Source organism: Phyllobates terribilis, unplaced genomic scaffold (genome assembly GCF_046119375.1).
Source record: "Phyllobates terribilis strain yellow unplaced genomic scaffold, ASM4611937v1 Scaffold_1__5_contigs__length_1240528914, whole genome shotgun sequence".
NCBI classification, from domain to species: Eukaryota; Metazoa; Chordata; class Amphibia; order Anura; family Dendrobatidae; genus Phyllobates; species Phyllobates terribilis.
Genome location: NW_027362761.1, coordinates 489,483,103 through 489,505,958, shown reverse-complemented (window position 1 = coordinate 489,505,958; position 22,856 = coordinate 489,483,103). Strand labels below are relative to the sequence as shown.

Below are 22,856 nucleotides of genomic sequence, written 5' to 3'. Positions count from 1 at the left end.
TCCAACAAGCCTACAACCTGCAGTAACCACCGCTCCATCATACCGCTGCACGACCAGGTCTAGCCCTCGTGGGCAGGGTCCTCTCTCCTCTTGTACCAGCCGCTGACTTGTATTGTTCAAATTATTGTAATTGCTTCTGCTATGTATACCCCTTTTACATGTAAAGCGCCATGGAATAAATGGCGCTATAATAATAAATAATAATAATTTCTGAGCCAGGAATGGTGGTGATACATGCGTTATGCATATTCCTGGCCAGAGCCCGTCTAGTGGGCGCGGGCTCGCTCCATACACTTATATTGCATGAGGCCACGCCCCATCTAGTGACGCGGCCATCCAGTGGGCGTGGGCATCTAGTGGGTATGGCCTGTCCGCGAGTATTACCACATACATCACCGCTGTTCCTGGCCCAGAAACCGGTGAATCCTTGCAGCTCACAGTGTGTGTGCTGGGGGGATTCATCAGTCTGCAGTCACACAGTGACTTCCGACTTTTCGTTTTAGATCAGACAACCCAGATGGTGCTGGGGCTGGAGAAGGGGCAGATTGCACAACTCTGGTGCAGCGATTTCTTAATTACTACAGTGAAAATAACTCACGCAATATCTATTGATGTCATTGTGATGGGGTTAAGAGATCTGGGGACTCCCACTAATGATTTAATAATTTCCCTTAAATAATATTAACAGAAATATGGTCACAAATGGGCTTCAAATGGGTTGTCGGGTGAAATAAATTATAGTATATAAGCAACTTGTGAGTGTTCATTAAAACATAACTTTTAATAGATACTAGATACAAAGTTTGCAGGCATAAATGATAACATATAATAAAATTACCCGTCCATTACAGACAAAAACACAGAAAAATACCAAATCCACAGTGATGGATGCAACAACGACAGACAAAATCACTTACAATGGTGAAAATGTGGTGACAGATATGTGCTGACACTGGTTAGTCAACCACAGATGGATGAATACTGCAGGCTTTGTAATTCAATTAAAATACCTACATAGTGTAAATTATATACCCGAAAATCAAACATATTATGGTCTCCTTGTGTGATCTTTGTTTTAGATGCCAGGCCTTGTTTGCTCTTTTATGTATTTTGTATGTTTTTCCACTAAGTGATTAGTCGGAGATGCCATTGTTTTTACATGATTAGTTGGAATTCTCTGTGGACATGCTCTTTGACAATATTGTTCAGGGCTCATATGACAATGTTTTTTTTGTGTGTGTGCATAAGATCATTTTTTGTCCTGAAAATCAGCCCCCCCCCTCCACTGTTCGCCTATTGGTTGAACCTGATTTATACTGTACAAATTGTGCTGATGTTGGCAAATAGAGAAAAAAACACTCAAATAGGCTATGTGCACACAGAGTTTTTTGAGGAGTTTTGGAGGAGAAACTGAGTGAAAACTCTCCAAATTCTCCTCAGAAATGCAAAACTCCTCCAAAACTTGGAGTTTCTGCACAGTTTTTGTTCCCAAAACTCAGCAAAAAAATTGTTGTGTGCAGATAGCCAAAAAGAAAGTTATTAAAACTTGGGGAATGGATTCTATAAGGTTCCATAGATGGAAATTTGGCTGAAACAGGCCATCCTGAGAACACACAATAAGTATGATGGTGAGAGAAAGCTGCATTTTAATAGGTCCTGGTAGGCAAGTGAAGATAGAGGATATAAATGGATGCAGAAAAGTCAATACAATCTTGGAGGAAAACCTACAGCAGTGTGCAAAAGAACTCCACATTGAGAGCAAATTTACTTACGTGCAAAGCAATCACCTCAAACATAATCAAATTAAAGCAATTAAGAATGTGTGGATGGACTGTACATTAGCTCTTCACTAATAGTCATTATTTATAATGGGTTTGTCTGATGGTTTATTACCGGTAAACCACCTACAGTGTCTTATAGAGGATTTAATACATGTTAAAACATTGTTGTGTAGCCACTAATCAATTTAGGGATGTTGAAAGAATCAGCCTTGCTCTACTATCTAAATGAGCTGCTCCGACGGCTTCTTTGGGTGCATTCACGCGTCCTTGTGAATGTCAGTGTGAATATCAGTATGCTGACTGATTTTTTTTCATTTACATTCTATTCTAATTATCAACATCGGTGCAGAATAGGACATGCTTTGAGATTCACCGGACTCATTCTTGGATCCATCATTTACACAAATGTCTGAAGCGATCTATAAGACTCTATGGGTCCGTGTGCTGTCGATAAAACATCTGACAGCACTCGGACATTTCACATGTATGTGTGAATGTAGCCTAAGTCCCAGCAAGTGTTCTAGCTCTCCACACCAACCCCCTCCTAATGATGTCCCTTCAGTATTGATGGAGATGTATCATTGTGGTCTGTGCTAAATTCTTGTACATGTACAGTTAGGTGCAGAAATATTTGGACAGTGACAGAATCTTTGTGATTTTGGCTGTGCATTCTGCGATCATCCACCTCTGTTGTCTTCCGTGGACATCCAGGCCTTTTAGGCTACGTCCCCATGATCAGGAACCAGCAGCGCTTTGGATGTAGCGTATCTTCACTATGTCCAAAGCACTGCGTTCTAATGCTGCACTTGTATTGTCAGTACATGCGGATCCACTGCATGTAATGACATTCAATCTGTCAAAATATGCAACGGAGACTGACATCTCCGCTACAGAAATTGAAACGCTGCAGCTTGTAAACCCGCGCCGCGGATGAGTTTCCGCAGCATCAAAAACAAGCACATTAGGCATGGGATTTCTATAAAACCCATCCACTGTGCTTGTACTGTAGAACGCAGCGTTTTGGACACAGCTCAGGTGAGCTACGTCCAAAATTCTGCTATTCCTGATCTTGGGCACGCAGCCTTAGAGTTCCAAAGCTCACCAGTGTGATCTTTTTTTACAGAATGTACCAAACTGTTGATTTGGCCACTCCTAACATTTCTGCTATAGCTCTGATGGATTTCTTTTTTCAACCTAATGATGGTCTGTTTCTCTTTCATTGTGCTATCCTTTGACCTCATGTTGTGGGTTCACAACAACAGTTTCCAAATGCAAATACCACACCTAGAATTAGCTCCAGACCTTTTACCTCCTTAAGTGATGATGGATTAATGAGGGAATAGCCCATGCAGCCAATTAAAGAGCTTTTGAGATAATTGTCCAATTACTTTTGATCCCTTGAAAAAAGGCCTCTACATATTAAAGAGCTGTAATTCCTAAACCCTTACTCCAATTAGGATGTGAATAGCCTCAAATTTAAGCTGAGAGTCTGCATTTACTGCTAAGCTCATATTGATTATATAACTGTATCTTGAATATGTTTTGGTAAACAGCTAAAATGCAAAAACTTGTGTCACTGTTCAAATATTTCTGGACGTAACAGTATCTTGAGTTCCCAGCTTGGTGCATGCATACTCTGCCTCACTGCTGTACTGTGGATGTTCTGGTCATGCACCAGACCAGAAACACATGCATAGAACACAGTGACGTTTAATAACATTGTGTTATGAATGTGTTCACACACTCAACGGGTAACGGTAGAAGGAAGGGACTTCCAAAGAGAGACGCCGTACCTGCACCCAACTGGTCTCTGTCAGACTAGGAAAGTCCCTAACTACACAACTAAAAAATACCTCCTTGGACCTGGCTCCTTAAAAGGCCGGCGAGGGGTTTTTTGCACCTCCTGAGGAACCAGAGGGGAGGCCTCAACATAAATCTTACAAAGGGAAAGGAGAGCGTGCAGGGAGACACGAGAACCCAGGGTAAGACACTAAACATGTTCACACAGGATAGACAGAGGGAACTACAGAGAACCAAAAAATAAACAGACTAAGTGAAAAAACTCCCAGCCCCCAAATGTAAAAGAGAGGGAAGGGTGCTGAGGAGGAGGACTCACAGTGAAACCACAGGAAAAGCAACTGGGGTTAATCAAGCAGATAATCTCTATGTCACGAATCCTCGGCTCAGTGTGCCTGGGGCTCAGTGATATATTGTCAGTGCTTTGATTGACAGCTTAATTGACCTCTCTGAGACTGGAAGGTGCAGAGATTTCTACAGGTGCTCCCTGTTCTTAGTAATTGCCTGCTATTTAAGTGAGCAGTCTGGCCCAGAACACTGCCAGTCATCGCTTCTGATCTCTGGTGTGTGTTTGCCTGATATCTGTGCTGTGAGTTCTGATCTACTGCTGCCTGACCTTTGGACCGTGTTCTGACTGCCCGTTTGTTTTTGCCCCTTTGCTTAGATCCGCTATTTCTCTCGTATTCTTCTGACCCCGGACTGTGACTTGACTTACGCCTTCGTCTTTTTTCTTAGATTACTACGTGCTCTCTTGGTACTGACCCTGGAACGTCTGACTTCTCTGCCTCACGGACTCTCCGTGAGTAATGACTAGCGTCACACTCCAGTTGAGGAGCTGGAACTCCTATTATCATCTACATAGAAGTATAGCCAGCAAAGAAAGTCAGTGAGAGGTAATTATATAAAGTACATCCCAAAATGGGATATGACAGTTACATGGATTTATATTGTGTGACCAACTTATCAAGCACTTTTCCAAGTGATGCGCAACATCGCTTGGAAAAGCGCTTGAAAAACGCATGCAGAAATGCATGCAAAAACGCTTGAAAAACGCTTATCCCTGGCAGAAAAAACACATGTAAAATCCGCATGCATTTTTTCTGCCAAGGAGATGCAGAAATGCTCAGGAAATTTCTGCTTAATTTCTGCATTGTGGGCACATAGCCTAAGCCAGATTTATGAATGGCAGCTTTCTAAAAAACTCACAAAATAGTCACAATTCTCACTTCTCTTGGTAGGGGGAAGTGGATAAAAAAAACTCTACATAGATGTGTTAAATCTATAGATGCGCCAAATTTATCAAACAACATGCGATTCTTTGCTTGTAATGGCAAAAGTCACTTCAAAAATGACCTTGCATGATAAATTACCTTTTATGTGTTACTTGTCATTGTGCCACCAGAGGGGATCCATAACGTAGTTCCTTGATGATTGCTGAACTATCAGTACAAAGCTAAAATTGCTCAAAAATTCTTAAAAATTGTGAAGGATTGTAATAAAAGAAAATGATTGTGTATTACATATGATCGTTATGTTATTAACGACAACAACAACAAACATTTGTAGTGCACATTTCTCACAATCGACTAAGAGTGCATGTTAAACAGCATGCTACTGACGCGTTTCGAACTGTGTGTTCTTATTCATAGTATAACGTGTGTTAGCACAATAGATAAAATACCGTTTTCCACGGTATCGTCACACTGCATCGAGTACAAGACTGATTAGATGTAGTTGCATAAAAAATGTCATATTGAGACAATCTCATGAATTTAAGTCAAATCAGTAGGTTTCTGGTAATCGATTGTGACATCACTTCAGTATTTTTAGACTCATACATTTTCAACCACTCCTAAAATTTTCAGAACCTCAGGCTTTATGCAGCGGGCAGATATAAGCTTTGATGTGTCTACAGCTCAAGTAAAATATTTGCTTTGATGGCTATTATTTATGATGACCTGGAGATTGTCGGAGATCACAGAAATTAAAGTCTAGAAAGACATTCCAAGCAGATTTATACATTAGAATCCAAGTATGGCCGAATTCAAACATTAATGTTTTCCAACAACAACTTGTGGATAAAACACAGATAACATAACAGTATGCTGTTAGTTACATCACGGACCCATTCATTCACGTGTCGTTCACGTGTCGTTTGGTCCACAGGTCGAACCAAATTTGGGCATCTGCTAAAAATAAGGATTTGTGAATGGGACCATAGGCTTCCATGGGGACAATATGACCTGCATTGTCAGAGATTTAGGAGGGAGTCCTTAATTTTACCTCATTTTCTATGTAGCTGTCTTACTTAATTCTCTCATAATGCTCTAGCTAATCTAATGTACGTGCACTAAATACTCAAGGTAAATGTAGACTGGGTAGATGTAGCTTCTGGAAACATTGGGAATTCATTCTATTAGATGGCACTGGAGCGGAAAGAATACTGAGCTCAGCAAGACCTTTGTACAGGCTCGGACTGGCCCTCAGAAGAACAGGTAAATCCCCTGGTAGGCCCCCACTCTTCTATATGTGTAGTAGTTGGCACAATATAATTGTGCTCTGTGTACAGATATCTCAGTATCTCATCATTCATTTAACAAGCTAAACCATATATTATTATAGAGTAGTAGAGGTTAATTTGTGAATGAGGGTAATGTAATATTTGCATGCAGCTGAAAAGTAACCCCCAGATTCAATGTTACTGTCTGGCCCTTAGCACCCAAGTCCGACACTGTCTTAGTATATCTCAAACTAAGTGAAAATGTGAGCATGATCCCTGAGGTATAATGCTATCATTGCTGAAAAGCTTTGATAAATGAGTCATTGCCAGGTTTGACTTGATTTTAGTCAATGGAGAATTGACTAATAGGTTGCACACCCTATTAATGAATCTGAGACTGCCATACTGTTTGGATAATGCACCAGTAATATATCTAGCCCTATGCACTAGCCACAATGAAGCCTAAACCAAAGTAAAATATAGATACAGTTGGCTACACGTTATTTTTGATTGGCACTTTGACCTCTTCTAGGATTTTGTCTATGACGGTTGTGTGGTGGTATATATTGTATTTGTGTGGGTTTACAGAATAAGTTCCGGTCTACAGCACATACAATATTCCAAGAATCACAATAAATACAATTTTTAAAAAAAAATAAAAATTGCACAAAGATTGAAAATAACATTGAAAGGATAAGTAGAAAGCTTTTCTCCCATTCATGTACTACTAAGAATTGTATGACATACAAACAGGGAGTTTCCTCCTGTCGGTTGGTTTGTAATCCAGTTTTATTGAAAAATTCCCTAGGCTCGGGCTGCTGCTGTAATGTAGGTCAGTATACGCCTGCTGACTTGATACGGATAAGCAGGATTACGTTAGTGGCCGTCAGATTAACTCTGGAAATGTTGACAGCAGAGAAGTGGTTACAGTGAGCAGAACAAGTGTCACATCGGGCTCCCTTACCTACTGTTTTATCATACAGAAACAATAAATTAGGCGATAAAAAAGTCCCTTTTCTCTGTTCTCATTGATAACACCCAAGTGGAGATAACGGGGTTGTCTTCAAATATCATTATATATTTAAGAGGACTCCTTGAACTCTTGACTTGTCTGATTCACAAAATAATTGTATTCCCCATGGTGAAAAAATTCTGGACATTTTTTTTAGAACATTGTGTTGTGTTTTTCTCTTGTTATTCCTACTAGAAATTTTAAATAAATTGAGAACTGGGTGTGACCAGATTGGGGGTGGTGAGCCATTCTACACAGTATATCCAATCAGTACTGACAACGCCAGAATGTGGGGGGACATACTGTTTTTACAAGAGGAGCGACCCTTTACCCAATTTTTGCAGAACCCTAAGTTTCAGTCCATTATTATGCTCAAAAGTCAAAATGAGAACTGCAAACTGTAAGATCACCACGTATGGAGCCGGAACACCCCATCTCTGTAAACTGTGTAGTAGCCATTCTCAGGTACAGCAACTCTGATCCCATTGAAATGGACGAGATCTGAGCTGCAGTACCCGAGAACGACTACTACACAGTGTTCTGGCTCCATACTTGATGATCTTCGAGTGGCCATGGCACCAGATATCAGCTGATGGGTAGGAGGTGCTGGGCGTTGGACTCCAATCAAATGTATATTTATGACCTACATTAATTAATATTTTAGTCCCAGACAACTTCGTCAAGCCAAGTATCCTACATGTCTGGAGGAGATCATGCAGAATATGGTGACTGTGACTATTATCATTTTACAATTCGTAGTAAATGCTGCTGATGTTTTCATGCCTGTATTTTAGCTGTAGACAAATATTACTATAATCATTATTATTTATTTTATCCCCTTTACTACCTTTGACGAACTTGTACATCAAGAGTAGTGTCCCCGCCTTTGATGCCATCAAGTGCCTCTAACAGCTGCTAACCAGTTAAATGCCGCTGTCAACAAGTTAAATACTGCTGTCGACCAGTTAAATGCTGACAATCACTGACAGCAGCATTTATCATGCGCCAGCCGGAAGCTCGTCATTCATCCCACCTATCGGCGCCCCGTCATGGGATCTAGGGGCACAGATGGTTTGTCATGATAACCCGGGGTCTGCTTCTGATATAACCGTGGCCGGTATTCATAGGAGATCGTGATTTACGCTATACATAGCAGGGCTGAAGTACTGCTATATATAGCACAGGTGATCAGACGATCGCAGTTTCAAATTTCCTAAGAGGACTATTAAGAAAAGTAAAAAGTAAAAAAAAAAAGTTTTTAAAAATATGACATTTTTTAAAAAAAAAAACACAAAAGTTCAAATCACCCCCCTTTTGCCCCATTAAAAATAAAACAATTAAAAAAAATAACATATTTGGTGTTTCGTTCAGAAATGTCCGATCTATCAAAATATAAAATAAATTAATCCGATCAGTAAACGGCGTAACGAGAAAGAAAATGAAAACGCCAAAATTATGATTTTTTGGCCACCGCAACATCGCAATAAAATGCAATAAGAAGCGATCAAAACATCGTATCTACCCCTAGATAGTATCAATAAAAATGTGAGCCCAGGGCTCAAAAAGTAAGCCATCACCCGGCCACAGATCCTGAAAAATGGTAACGTTACTTGTCTCGGAAAATGGTGAAAAAAGCAAAATTATTATTTTATTTTTTTTACAAATTTTCTATTTTTTTAACCACCTAAATAAAAAAAACCTATACATGTTTGGTATCTGTGTACTCGTACTGACCTGGAGAAACATATTGCCTGGTCAGTTTTACCATTTAGTGAACATAGTAAATAAAAAAACAAACAAACAATTGTGGTGTTACACTTTATTTTTGCAATTTAAACGCACTTGCAATTTTTTCCCTTTCCCAGCACATAATATAGTAAAATGAATGATATCATTCAAAAGTACAGCATCAAAAAAACAAGCCTTCATATGGCTATATGGCCAGAAAAATAAAAAAAAGTTATGGCTCTTGGAAAAGGAGGAGGAAAAAATTAAAACGAAAAAAAAAACAACACAAAACTATAAATCCCCAGGTAGTGAAGGGGTTAATTTTTTCCAACTTGTAAATAATATTGGCTGTGATTTATTTATAAGATGTCCACAACAGAAGCATCATAATTAGGTGTCTTATTCTGGTTTTGGAAGCTGAAAATGCATTGTGTCTTGTTTTTCTAGCTTATAATATCGTTTTCTAGGGTCAGGAAGTCTTTCTGTTGCCTTATAGGAGAAAATATTTTGTTAGGCAAAGAAGTTCCCCAGTGAGCCCCTTGTTCCCTTTATGCCAATCTTGCAGACAAATCTCAGCTATGGACTCTATCAAGCAGCCATCAAAATCGTTGCCTACAGGTCTCTTGAAGACATGAAATAATACAAAGTGAGAAAGAATAGAGTGAGTTGAAGTGAACAGGGTTGTCTGCCTTGGGATACAATTCTGTAGTCACTTGACTGCAGACTTGTAAATCCTCACATTGCGCTCACTGCGAGCTGTAAGGATTCTCTAGTGCCGGCACCAGGAGCAGGTGGTAATGTGACCACAAATATCCAATTTGTATACTTCCAGCTTCATTCCGACTAGACGTGTTCGGCCTCACTCAATACATTGCATTGAGCGATGCAGCACCCATCTAGTCTTCACGTGACCGCATGTATGCAAATCACATACTTGTGGTCACACGCTCACCGCTCTCGGAGAATCCTTACAGCGCACAGTGTGCGCAATGTGAGGATTCACAAGTCTGTAGTCACATAGAGTGACTGCAGACTTACACCCTTAGGCTAGAGAACTCCTTTAACGGAGTTTCTCAACATCATAGATAGTTACGGTTGCAAAGTACTTAAAAAATAAGCAACTTAGCAATTTAATTTAAAAATCTTCATTTTTCTCAAGAAAGGAGGGATATTTACATTTATTTTTATTACTAATTTCTTAGGTTACCGGCAACTGCTGCAGTTTACCAGAAGTGGCCGGTTTCCTAAGCAAGGAATGCAGCGTTTCCAAGCTTTTCGCTCAGAGCTTGCATGCACTGCCCTAAAGCAGGCTAGATCTGGGGGGCTTTAGTGTCCCAGCGCTCCTCCAATGCTGAGAGGAAAAGATGCTTCTGCTTGTAGCATAGGAGAGTGCATACTTTGGGCCAGCAATGCAATCATACTGCTGGTTCAAACTATCGGTCGATCAGGAGGGCATCATTCCCAAGCAAGCAGAAAGCTGGTAGATAAGGGAGTGGCGCGTCCCTGAAGATTGATGATCAGAACACCCCTTTAAACTTGAATTTTCAGGTTTTATGTGATGGGAGGCTTTAAAGGGAACATGTCAGCAGGTTTTTGCTATGTAATCTGAGGACAACATGAGGTAGGGGTTAAAACACAGAATTCAACAATGTGTCACATGTCAAGCTGTGTGCTGTCGCTTACTTACATTGAAGGTTTTATCACCTGATGATTATCATTGCTGTGACTAGCTGGGCAGGCCAGTTGCCCCCTTCTGTGATATGCAGCTCACTGTCTATAGACTATGTACACAGAGAGATTGGTGTGGGCGAGGTTAGCTTTCTCAGCTCTGCTGCATTGCTAAATCTAAAAACTCTGTGTCAGAATGGCTGCACCCTGTAATCTAGGTGATACATCGTTGGATTCAGCTTCTCTTTGCCTGCATCAGACTGTTCTCAGATGAGGTAGTAAAAACCTGCTGACAGATTCCCTTTAAAGGGATCATACCCATATGTGAGAAAAAAAACTTTCCAATATCTGGACCGAAAAATCGGACGAGTGGCATGCAATTTTCATGCGAGTGCTATGCGATTTTCTCACCTAGCATCTGTGTGACATCCGTATGCAATGCGATTTTAACATGGTCTTTTACATAGGGGAATTGTCTAGGTCATTTACACATTGTATTCTAAGGAAATATTCTTCAATACATATATAAATATGTATATATATAATACATATATATCTCTATATATATATGTATATGACGCGCCCCCTGGGCCGTGGGGTACTCGGTGCCGGGCCGGTCGTTGCTAGAGGAGATGTCACGGTGGCAGTGACCCGGTCCGTGACCCAGGGCGGTCAGTAAAAAGGGGATATTTACAGGGGAATTAAAGTTCTTATATTCAGTTCGTGACTCCACCTGTGGTATGCGGCTATTTGGAGCCGCCGCTGCGGAGCAGGTCCTCTGGAGCTGTTGTTAATGCAGCAGAGTTGGTTTAGCTCTCTACAGGTAGAGCTTAGCTCCAGGGCAGTGTAGACGTTGCTGTTGCAGTTGTGGTGCAGTGTAGTGCAGGGGATGGTGCAGTTAATAATCATTCCACAACTTAATGGCGGTTTCCTCTTATCTTTACTTGCGGTGGTTAGGCAGACCGGGGCACGGGTACTAGCTGGTAGTAGAGGTCCGGGCGACCTGGAAGCAAGTTGTGGGATCCACCTAGCCAGGTGAAGTTGTAGGCCTTCCCTTTGCGCTACCTCTTTGGCCCTGCTGCGTATAGCTATGCTGAGTGTTACGTTCGCGCTCCAACTGAATGGCATGAGCGTGATTAGTGATCCCACTGTACCATGAACCGAGGAGTGCCTGGAGGGGCATAACTAAGTATCAACCCGATCCGCCAAGGTTTCACGGAGGCTTAGTCGACTCCGTGGACCAAGGGGGAACCGAGCAGAGAGACCAGGTGCGACTCCAGGTCAGACCCCGGTCACAGTTGTTGACCCACACCGGGGAATGCAGGAACAGGCAGGTTAGACTGGCATACAGGCAGGTGGGTATTGGCAAGTACGGCTGGTATGCAGACAGGTGGGTACTGGTAAGTACGGCTGGTATGCCGACAGGTGGGCACTGGCAAGCATGGCTGGTATGCAGACAGGTGGGCACTGGCAAGCACGGCTGGAGTGCAGACAGGGAGATACTGGCAAGCACGGCTGGAGTGCAGATAGGGAGGTACTAGCGGGTTGGAGCGCAGGCTGGATAAGGTCCAGTACAGACTGGGAGACAGGTACAGAGCCGCAGATGCGGTAGGCAAGCAGAGTAAAGCGAAACCGCCGGAGCGGAGGACAAGGCAGAGCAGAGAGGAACTGCTGGTGCGGTGAGCAAGCAGAGCGGAGCGAAAACCGTAGGTGCGGTGGGCAAGGCAGAGCAGAGCGGAACCGCCGGAGCGGTGGACAAGGCAGAGCAGAGAGAAACCGCAGGTGCGGTGGACAAGGCAGAGCAGAGAGGAACCACCGGAGCGGTGGACAAGGCAGAGCAGAGAGAAGCCGCCGGAGCGGTGGGCAAGGCAGAGCAGAGAGAAGCCGCCGGAGCGGTGGGCTAGTCAGAGCAGAGAGAAACCGCTGGTGCGGTGGGCAAGACAGAACAGAAGGAAGCCGCCGAAGCGGTGGGCAAGTCAGAGCAGAGAGAAACCGCCAGAGCGGTGGGCAAGACAAAGCGGAGCGAAACCGCAGGTGTGGTGGACAAGGCAGAGAGGACAGGGCTCTGTTCACATGGAACAGACTGGAAAATACAGGAAGATGGCTAGAACACAGGAGGAAGATACGGAGGAAGGGAAAAGGGATAAGCAGAACCAGATACACACAATGTACTTCCTATGAAGTAGCGGGTGGATACAAAACTCACAAACAGGAGTACAGAGACAACAAGTTGCAGTTAGGTGCAGGTTCAGATACTGCAGGAAAAGGGAAGGTACGGACATAGAGACAAACAGGTAACAGGCTAGGATACAGTTCAGACAGGAACTGCTACTGCAATGAGATACAAGAACGAGCCTGGGTATACAGCCCCCAGAGTGGCGGAAACAGATTAAAAGTCACAGGTAACAGGCCTGGGTATACAGCCCCCAGAGTGGAGGGAACAGACTAGAAGTCAGAGATAACAGGTCTGGGTATGCAGCCCCCAGAGTGGCGGAAACAGACTAGAAGTCAGAGATAACAGGTCTTGTATGCAGCCCCCAGAGTGGCGGAAACAGACTAGAAACAGGACAGGACCTGGCAATTCAGTAGCAAAGACTAACTGAGTGAAGGTGTTGCTCAGGCCCCTCCTTCTGGGTGGAGGGGGTTTAAATATCCAGTGACTCACAGCAATAGGCTGGAGACACATTAGGGGTGCGCCCACAGCAGCTATAAGAATCAGGAAGTAACTGGGCCGCCGCCCTAAGCAGTCAGTCAAGAGACATGCACACAGCATGAACTGGAGCACGATTTGCAGGCTGGACTGACAGGTAAGATTGCGGTCTTGCATAGTGGGAGGTGGTGCACTATGCAAGCACGCCGCCAGGGATGTTACACTGAGGCCCTCGTCCCTGAGTAAAACGTCTTTGTGCTCACCCGTATAGTAGGCAGCTCGGGCCTTCCTGGAGTGTCGCTCCCACGTGGCGGTGCTGGGCCCTATGTGCTGCTGAGCCTCCGGGCGTCTGATGGGGCCATGAGACCTGCAGTCTCCTGCCCTCCGGTTTCTGCTGCTGGGCCTTCAGTGCCCCACAACTTCGGACTCCGGTGTCCGGTTCTTCTGCACTTCCTTCTGGGGTGAATTGCCGTGAAGCTCCACTCCCTAGGTCTTTCCTCGTCGACGTCCTGACCTCAACTCCTGTCTGCTCTCCTCACACTAACTAACCTCGCCTCCAGATCCCATTTGCTAAGGGGAAGAGCTCCCCTTGCTGGTCTGGAGCCAGGAAGTGTTGCATGCTAGCAAAACTTGATTAGGGGATCCCTGCTTGCTTCCAGGCATGGCATCACCCCTTGTGAGGGAGGCAATGCCACTGTGGCAACCGGACTCCTGGGGTGCCACGTTCCCCCCTAGTTAACTTCAGTACTCCCGGACTGAGGATACCTTTTTAAAATTAACAATCAACAATAACAATTCACATTACAAACAGTTTACAAAATCTCAAAAAGCAAAAACTACAAAAACCCAAGCTAAAATGTACAGCACTCACTGCGGCGCTTAGTCTTTACGCCACAATCCGGGTAACTGCAATTTGGCTGGTGGGAACCGCATCAACCCACTTTGTGTATCGTCCCTGGGCGTGGCTTCCGGGCACTCTTTCTGTGGGCCTCGTCTTCAGCCACGCCTGCAGTTTATTTTCTAGGCCAATTAGTAACTATATCTAGCACTGTCCTGACCACACCTAGTCCTGTGGTCCAATTGTCCATAAATTTAACAAATATATATTTCTAGCATTATTTAACGATTACAACTATTTATAATATACTCTTTAGTTCTCTTACACTTTAGCTCCTCCAGCGGGCAGGGAGCTGACCTTTAGTACTCCGGGTCGATCTACATAGTACATTTGTTGTCACTGACCTACCCTAGTCCCTAGTGTCTACCCCTGGTGTGTTCAGTGTGAACTACACTACGGGTAGTCTGAGGTAACACCGGTAGGCTGGGTAATCTCTTACGAATTCTTTGACTCACCCTGGGTACGACAGGTTCACTGCTAGCAGAGGGTAGATTCTCCTGATCTGCTGCTGATGAAGCATCTGTCTTTGAGGCCGACTGGTCTTCCAGATGTTCTGGAGCTTCTGCAGCTTCCGGTGAGGCCGCTTGGAGAAAGGTCAGGACCGGTACCACAATTGCTCTGTTCACCTGCGTCCAAGACCGGGGAAATGCTCCAAGGACTGTCTGGACCGTTTCTTCCACCTCTTCTGTGGGCTGAGGGCTGTCTTGGTCTTCTTCTTTGTGTTTCAACCGTTCAGGACATATCTTCAAGTGGTCTCTTGAGACTGCTGCTGAAGTTTTCCCTCCATCTTTACTGATGAGACACACTTTGGTGTTATCGTAATTCGAGGGTAGGACGGTGTATGGCTCATCCTCCCACTGGTCATCTAATTTATGGACTCATCTCTTCCTCTTAAGTACCTGTTCTCCAGGTGATAAGGGAACTGCAGGTGCGTGCTGATTGTAAGTTTTCTCCTGCTTCTGTCTCGCCTGGGACAAACTTCTTTCCACGCATTCTTGCACCTTGCGGTATTGTTGCTGCCACTCCTTATCCCAGTCTGCATCTGGTGATGTCGTCTCAGGTGTTAAGACTCCCATGTCTAAGTCGATGGGTAGCTTACCAGGTCTCCCTCTTATCAGGTAAGCGGGTGTACAGTTGGTGGAGTTCACCGGGATGTGGTTATATAGGTCCACCAAATCTGGTAACTTCTCTGGCCACAGGCTGCGTTCTTCAACAGGTCTATCACCACCTGATTCATCTTCTCACACAACCCGTTGGTCTGAGGATGATACGGACGTCGTCCTTATTTTCTTGCAGCCGTACAAGTTACAGAATTCCTGGAACACTTCTGTTTCAAAGGCTGGACCTTGGTCGGTAAGCACTCATTCTGGGTAACCGTGCGGGCGACAAAAGTGTTGTTGAAACGCTTTGGCTGCCGTCTGAGCTGTCTGATCTTTCACTGGCACTACTACAAGGAATCGGGAGTAGTGGTCTACTATGGTGAGAGCGTAGACATAGCCTGACCGGCTTGGGGCTAGCTTCACGTGGTCCAAGGCTACCAGTTCAAGTGGTTGTTTTGTGATTATAGGCTGCAGGGGAGCCCTCTGGCTGTCACGGTCTATCCGTCTCAGGTTGCATGGACCACATTCTTGACACCATCTCTCGATTTCTTTCCTCATGCCAACCCAGTAGAATCGCTCACGTAGCAGGACTTCCAAGTTCTTCCACCCGAAGTGTCCTGCTCCATCGTGGTACGCTTCTAAGACCATTGGCGCATCCCGCCTCGGGACTACCACCTGCCAGACCAGTTCGTGTGTCCGGGAGTTGATACGTCTTCGACACAGCTTTCCCTCGTAGATGAACAGTTTGCCCTTCTCCTTCCACAACTGTTGGGCCTCCTGTGGAGCATCTGCATCAGGGTGCGAGTCAGCTTGTGTCAGCAACTCCTTTACCAGGCGGACAGCCGGGTCGCTATCCTGCGTCTCTGCCCATCCATGGTGGGGCAATGGGTTGAACGTGGCCACTCTGTTGGCAGAGCGCTTGTCCCACACACAGTGGGAGCACTGGGTCACGTCATGACGATGGAAAGCTGGTAGCTCTATCTCCTCCAGATCTTCCGGGTCTTCTCCCCTATCTGGCAAGTTGGGCATCCTGGACAGCGCATCAGCATCAGTGTTTTTATGCCCCGCCCGATACTTGATGGTAAACTTGTAGTTAGACAGCCGGACCATCCATCGTTGCTCTAGGGCACCAAGCTTTGCAGTCTCCAGGTGCGTCAGTGGGTTGTTGTCCTTGAAGACTGTAAATCTGGAGGAGGCGAGGTAATGTTGAAGCGCTCTGTTACAGCCTATACTATGGCTAAAAACTCCAACTTGAAGGAACTATAGTTGTCAGGGTTCGTTTCCGTAGGACGGAGCTTCCTGCTGGCGTAGGCAATCACTCTCTCTCTGCCCTGCTGTACCTGGGAGAGCACTGCTCCCAATCCCACGTTGCTGGCTTCCGTATGGAGTACAATTGGTTGGCCATAGTCGGGGTAGGCCAGGACTTCGTCTCCAGTAAGAGCCATTTTCAGTCGAGTGAAAGATTCGTCTTCCGGTTTACCCCATTTGAACGGAGGTTTCGGGTTCTTGGCCTTCCTGGACTGGCGCACTAAGAGGTCCTGCATGGGTGCCGCTATCTTGGTGAAACCCTTGATGAATCTCCTGTAGTAGCCTACCAGCCCAAGGAACTGCCGCACTTCCTTGATAGTGGAGGGTCTTGGCTAGTCATTGATCACAGTGACTTTTTCAGGGTCTGGTGCTACACCTTCGGTGCTTACCACATGACCTAGGTACTGCACCTTGGGCTTCAACAGGTGGCACTTGGACGGCTTTACTTTCAGGCCATAACCAGATAGGGCTTCGAACACCTCAATCAGGTGCTCCAGGTGGTCTTCATATGTCTTTGAGTAAACGATTACGTCATCTAGGTACAAGAGGACGGTTTTGAAGTTTTTGTGTCCTAGACAACACTCCATTAACCGCTGGAAGGTTCCTGGGGCGTTGCAGGGCCCGAATGGCATGCAGTTGAACTCGCTGAGGCCCATTGGTGTTGTAAACGCGGTCTTTTCTCTGTCCGCCTCTGCCACAGGAACCAGCCAGTACCCACTGGTGAGATCCAAAGTGGAGAAATAATTAGCAGATCTTAGTGCAGCTAATGATTCCTCAATTCTGGGTAATGGGTAGGCGTCCTTATGTGTAATGTGGTTAATCTGCCTGTAATCAACACACATCCTCATTGTACCATCTTTCTTTCTGACGAGAACTAATGTTGCTGCCCAGGGGCTACAACTATCTCTGATCACCCCAGCCTCCTTCATCTCCCGTAACTTTCCTTTGGCACATTGATAGTGAGCTGGGGGTACAGGCCCGTACCTCTCTTTAATTGACAGATGATCTCCTGTGGGGATATGATGTTGGACCCCTTTTACCTGCTCAAAGTCTAGTGGATGTTTGCTGAAGACTCGCTCATACTCTTGGACCACCCGGTATACTCCATGCTTGTGGTGCAAAGGGGTGGCGTCAGTGCCTACTTGTAGCTTCTGACACCAATCCTCCATCTGCCCCTTGGAGCCGTTATCCTCCGCCGGTTTGGATGGAGGCAAGAGTTCCACTGCCTTTATTGCATTGTTACTGACAGTGAACAGCTTAGCAAGGGTAGCATACCGGGGTAAATGGACCTCTTTCTTCCCACAATTCAGGTTGCGTATCGGTACTTTTCCCTTGCGGACATCGACTACTCCCCTGGCTGTCAAGATGGTGGGCCTACTATCAGAGTACACGGGTTCTACCAGGGCCTGATAATCTTGACCCCTGAGACCTATTGCTGCCCGACACCATATTAACATTTCACTCCTAGGGGTCATTGCAATGGGGAATGGATCACTCATCCTGACACTGCCAACTTCTCCACCAGACAGCTCTACCTGTTGTCTTTTCATCAGGGCTCTGATCTCCTTCTGCAGAACTCGCTGCTGACTGGAACTGGCAGTCTCTGCGACCTGCTGCAACAAAAGAATAATTTCCCCAAGACAACTCTCTATCACATTGGTGCCTATAGTTATCATAGGATGACTTTCTCGGCGATTAATATCAACAATAATTATTCCTTGCGATGGCAGTTCTACTCAGTCAACTTTTATGGTCACCTCTTTATACCCCACCTGAGTCAAGGGCTGACCATTGCTGGCATAGATACTAAGATGTTCATCTGGACGGCGGGTAATGTCTGAATCAGTCCAGTATTGTTTATAAAGGATACATGGTGTAACGGGTCTGGGAGGCGGAACCTCTGAGCAACTATACAAGGGGGCGGTCCTTGTAAGGAAGCGGGTGGCTCCCAGGGAAGAGGGGCAGGTAGTCACGGCAAGTGACAGGGACAGTCTCTGGGTAGAAGGGCAGGTAGTCACGGCAAGTAACAGGGACAGTCTCTGGGTAGAAGGGCAGGTAGTCATGGCAAGTGACAGGGACAGTCTCTGGGTAGACTAGCAGACAGGTAGCAGGTGGTCGCTCCCAGGTGAGCGGGCAAGAGTCTCTGGACGGGCAGGTGGTCACGGCAAGTGACGGCAGGTCCTCCTGGTAGGCTAGCAGGCAGGTAGCAGGTGAGCGCTCCCAGGTGAGCGGGCAGGAGTCTCTGGACAGGCAGGTGGTCACGGCAAGTGACGGCAGAGCCTCCAGGTAGGCAAGCAGGCAGGTAGCAGGTGAGCGCTCCCAGGTGAGCGGGTAAGAGTCTCTGGACAGGCAGGTGGTCACGGCAAGTGACGGCAGAGCCTCCAGGTAGGCAAGCAGGCAGGTAGCAGGTGAGCGCTCCCAGGTGAGCGGGTAAGAATCTCTGGACAGGCAGGTGGTCACGGCAAGTGACGGCAGAGCCTCCAGATAGGCTAGCAGGCAGGTAGCAGGTGAGCGCTCCCAGGTGAGCGGGCAGGCTGGTCCATAGACAGACTGACAGGTGCCGGAAGGCAGACCGTCGGACCACAGGCTTGCAAGCAGGTAAGCGGATATCAGGCAGGTTTCAAGCAGGAATCTGGCAGGTGACTGGCAGGTAACAAGCAGGAATCTGGCAGGTGACTGGCAGGTAACTGGTAACGAGACCTGAGGGCTGGAGCAGAGTGAAGGCTTTGCAACAACATTGCTCGGGCACCTCCATTTTGGAGGAGGTGCCTTATATATGGTGAGGTCCTCCGGCCATTGACCGGGGACTCCTTAGGACGGCGCGCGCGGCCCCTTTAAGAGAGGGGGAGCGCGCGTGCGCGCCCTAAGCACGGTGGCCGGGAAGCAGCGCGCGCTGCCAGCAGAGCGGGAGGAGGACGCCGGGCACGGAGCGGAGAGGTGAGGGGAACAGCGTCCCTGCCTAGCAGGAGGCAGGGACGCCGACGCTACAGTACCCCCCCTTTAGGCCCCCCCTTTTTTAGGCCAGACAAATTTATCAAGGATGAGAGGGGCATGGATGTTCTCCCGGGGCTCCCACGTTCTCTCCTCAGGACCAAACCCCTTCCAATCTACCAGAAAAAAGGTTTTTCCTCTTACCCTTTTGGTGGCCAGAATGTTCTCTACCTCAAACTCGTTTTCAGCGGAAACCGGAGCAGGAGGCGTACCTGTAGACTTGGAAAAAGAGTTAAGTACCACGGGTTTGAGGAGAGATACATGGAAGGAGTTAGGGATCCGCAAGTTGGCCGGGAGTTTCAATTTATAGGCCACTGTGTTGATTTGTTTGATAACTTCCAGTGGGCCGATGAACCGAGGCCCTAACTTGTAGGAAGGAATCTTGAGCCGGACATACTTGGACGAGAGCCAGACTTTATCTCCAGGACGGAATTGTGGAGGATCCAGGCGTTTTTTGTCAGCGTGTTTTTTCATCCGCTCGGACGACTGAAGGAGTGCGGATCGGGTACTCTCCTAAATGGAGGAAAATTTGCTAACGAGCGATTCCGCAGCCGGATTGTCCACCGAGGTGGAGACGGGAAATGGGATCTGAGGATGCTGACCGAAGACTACAAAAAACGGGGATTTGGAGGAAGATTCGCTCTCGTGATTATTGTAAGAGAATTCGGCCCATGGCAGGAGATCCACCCAGTCTGAATGGTGGGCATTAACGAAGTGCCGGAGGTAACTGGTCAGGATCTGATTAATCCGCTCCACTTGACCATTGGACTGTGGGTGGTATGCGGAGGAGAAGTCCAGGGTGACGTCTAGCAGCTTACATGTGGCTCTCCAGAAGCGTGAGGTGAACTGAACCCCACGATCCGACACGATGTGGAGGGGCAGGCCATGGAGACGGAAGATGTGGCGGATAAAGTCTTTAGCCAGCTCGGGTGCAGACGGGAGGCCTGGCAGGGGAATGAAATGAGCCATTTTGGAAAAGCGGTCAGCGACCACCCAAATGACCGTACAACCGGCAGAGACAGGGAGATCTGTTATGAAGTCCATAGCTATATGCTGCCAGGGGGCAGCAGGTACTGGAAGAGGAAGGAGGCGACCAGCTGGCAGGTGTCTCGGAACCTTGTTGCGGGCGCAGGACACACAGGCAGAAACAAAGTCTATTACGTCCTTGTGCAGGGTAGGCCACCAGTAGTGCCGGGTGATAAGCTGGAGAGTATTTTTCTGACCGGCGTGGCCAGCAAGCTTAGACGAGTGACCCCAGTGTAGGATCTTCTCCCGATCAGGTACCGTTACGAACGTCTTACCGGGAGGGAGACGATCTAGACTCACGGGGGCCACCTGCATTACTCTGGCGGGATCGTTGATGTGTTTAGGTTCCTCCTCAAGATCAGACACCAGGAAGGATCGGGACAAGGCGTCAGCTTTGATGTTTTTGTCAGCCGGGCGAAAATGAAGAACAAAATCAAAGCGAGCAAAAAACAAGGACCACCGGGCTTAGCGCGGGTCAAGTCTCTGGGCACTCTGGAGGTAAGCCAAGTTCTTGTGGTCCGTGTAAATTATTACCGGGTGAAGAGCCCCCTCGAGCAGGTAACGCCACTCCTCCAATGCCAGCTTCATGGCCAATAACTCTCGGTCTCCTATAGAATAGTTGCGCTCGGAAGAGGAGAAGAGTTTGGAGAAGAAGCCGCAAGTTACCATTCTCCCGGAAGACGATTTTTGGGTAAGTACTGCTCCGGCTCCAGAGGAGGAGGCGTCAACTTCCAGGAAGAATTGCTTGTTGCCGTCAGGGCGATGCAGCACTGGGGCGGAAGAGAAAGCCTGTTTTAAGGAAAGAAAGGCATCCTCTGCTTCGGGCGGCCATTCTCTGGGATTAGTGCCCTTACGGGTGATTGCAGAGAATGGGGCAGTCCGGGAAGAGAAGTGCGGTATGAAGAGGCGGTAGTAGTTGACGAAGCCCAGGAACCGCTGAATAGCCTTCAACCCCTCTGGTCGAGGCCACTTCTCGATGGCAGACAGTTTCTCAGGATCCATTCGTAGGCCGGTCTGAGAAATTATGTAGCCCAAAAACGGAAGTGAGGTCTGCTCAAAGAGGCACTTCTCATATTTAGCGTAGAGATGGTTCTGCCTGAGCCTGAGCAGAACCTGACGAACATCCCTCCGGTGGGTGGGGAGATCCGAAGAGAAGACCAAGATGTCGTCCAGGTACACCACTACGCAGGAGTAGAGAAGGTCCCGGAAGATGTCATTGACCAACTCTTGAAAGATGGCGGGAGCGTTACAGAGACCGAAGGGCATTACCAGGTATTCATAGTGGCCTTCCCGGGTGTTGAATGCCGTCTTCCATTCATCCCTCTGATGGATACGGACCAGGTTATACGCCCCACGGAGGTCCAGCTTGGTGAAGATTCTAGCCCCCCTCAGACGGTAAAATAATTCCGGAATGAGCGGAAGGGGGTATTTATTCTTCACCGTGATCTGGTTAAGGCCTCTATAGTCTATACAGGGACGGAGTGAGCCTTCCTTCTTTTTGACGAAGAAGAAGCCTGCTCCCGCCGGGGAAGTAGATTTCCGGATGAATCCCGGGCCAGATTCTCCTCAATATATTCTGACATGGATCGGGTCTCAGCAGCGGACAAAGGGTAAATGCGCCCACGGGGAGGAGTAGTGCCGGGCATCAGGTCGATTGGGCAGTCGTATGGTCTATGAGGGGGTAATGTCTCTGCCTCCTTTTTATTAAAGACGTCCGCATATGACCAATAAGGAGCCGGAAGACCAGGTAGATTGGCTGGAGTAGGAGAAGGATGGACAGGATGGACGGGAACTAAACAAGTCTTATGGCATTCCTGTCCCCAGCGAAGGACTTCTCCGGTCTGCCAATCAAGCACGGGTGCATGTCTCTGAAGCCAAGGTAGGCCTAGTAAAAGGGCGTGAGAGAGTCCAGGCAGAACATGAAAGGAGATGCTCTCAGAGTGCAGCATTCCCACCTGCAGGGTTATGGATTCGGTGATGAGTTGGATGGGATGTGGTAAGAGGCCCCCATCCACGGCAGCGACAGATAAGGGTACAGCTAGAGGTTTGGTGGGAATGCAGTATTTCTCTACCAGAGACTGAGAAATGAGATTTCCGGCAGCTCCAGAGTCAAGTTGGGCTAGTTCAAAATAACGGTTCTCCCCGCAGATGATAGAGACCGACAGCAACAGAGATGGAGAGGGTTTACTCTTGTCTAGGACGACCTCTCTGAGCGATCCTAGACACAGGCATTTCCCGACCTCTCCGGGCAGGAACGGATCCGGTGCTCCTTACTGCCACAGTAGAAGCAGCTCCCCTCGGCACGGCGTAACTCTTGACGGGTTTTGACCATCTTGGTCTGGTCGACCTGCATAGGCTCGGGTGAGTGCGCCTGGGGAGTAGCGGGAGAAGTGACAG

The 22,856-nt window shown here is 47.0% G+C and overlaps 1 protein-coding gene across 4 annotated transcripts in view; it reads left to right on the top strand.

Moving 5' to 3' along the window:
- The window catches only part of FAM169A (family with sequence similarity 169 member A), a 165,217-nt gene that overhangs the window by 20,318 nt on the left and 122,043 nt on the right, over positions 1-22,856 (top strand). Inside the window, exon 2 of one of the 4 annotated variants that reach the window (XM_073679929.1) lies at positions 4,314-4,471. The exons of the other annotated variants lie outside the window; for them this stretch is intronic. The gene's annotated coding sequence lies outside the window, so the exon portion shown is untranslated. The remainder of the gene's footprint in view (positions 1-4,313; positions 4,472-22,856) is intronic. 4 annotated transcript variants of the gene reach the window in all.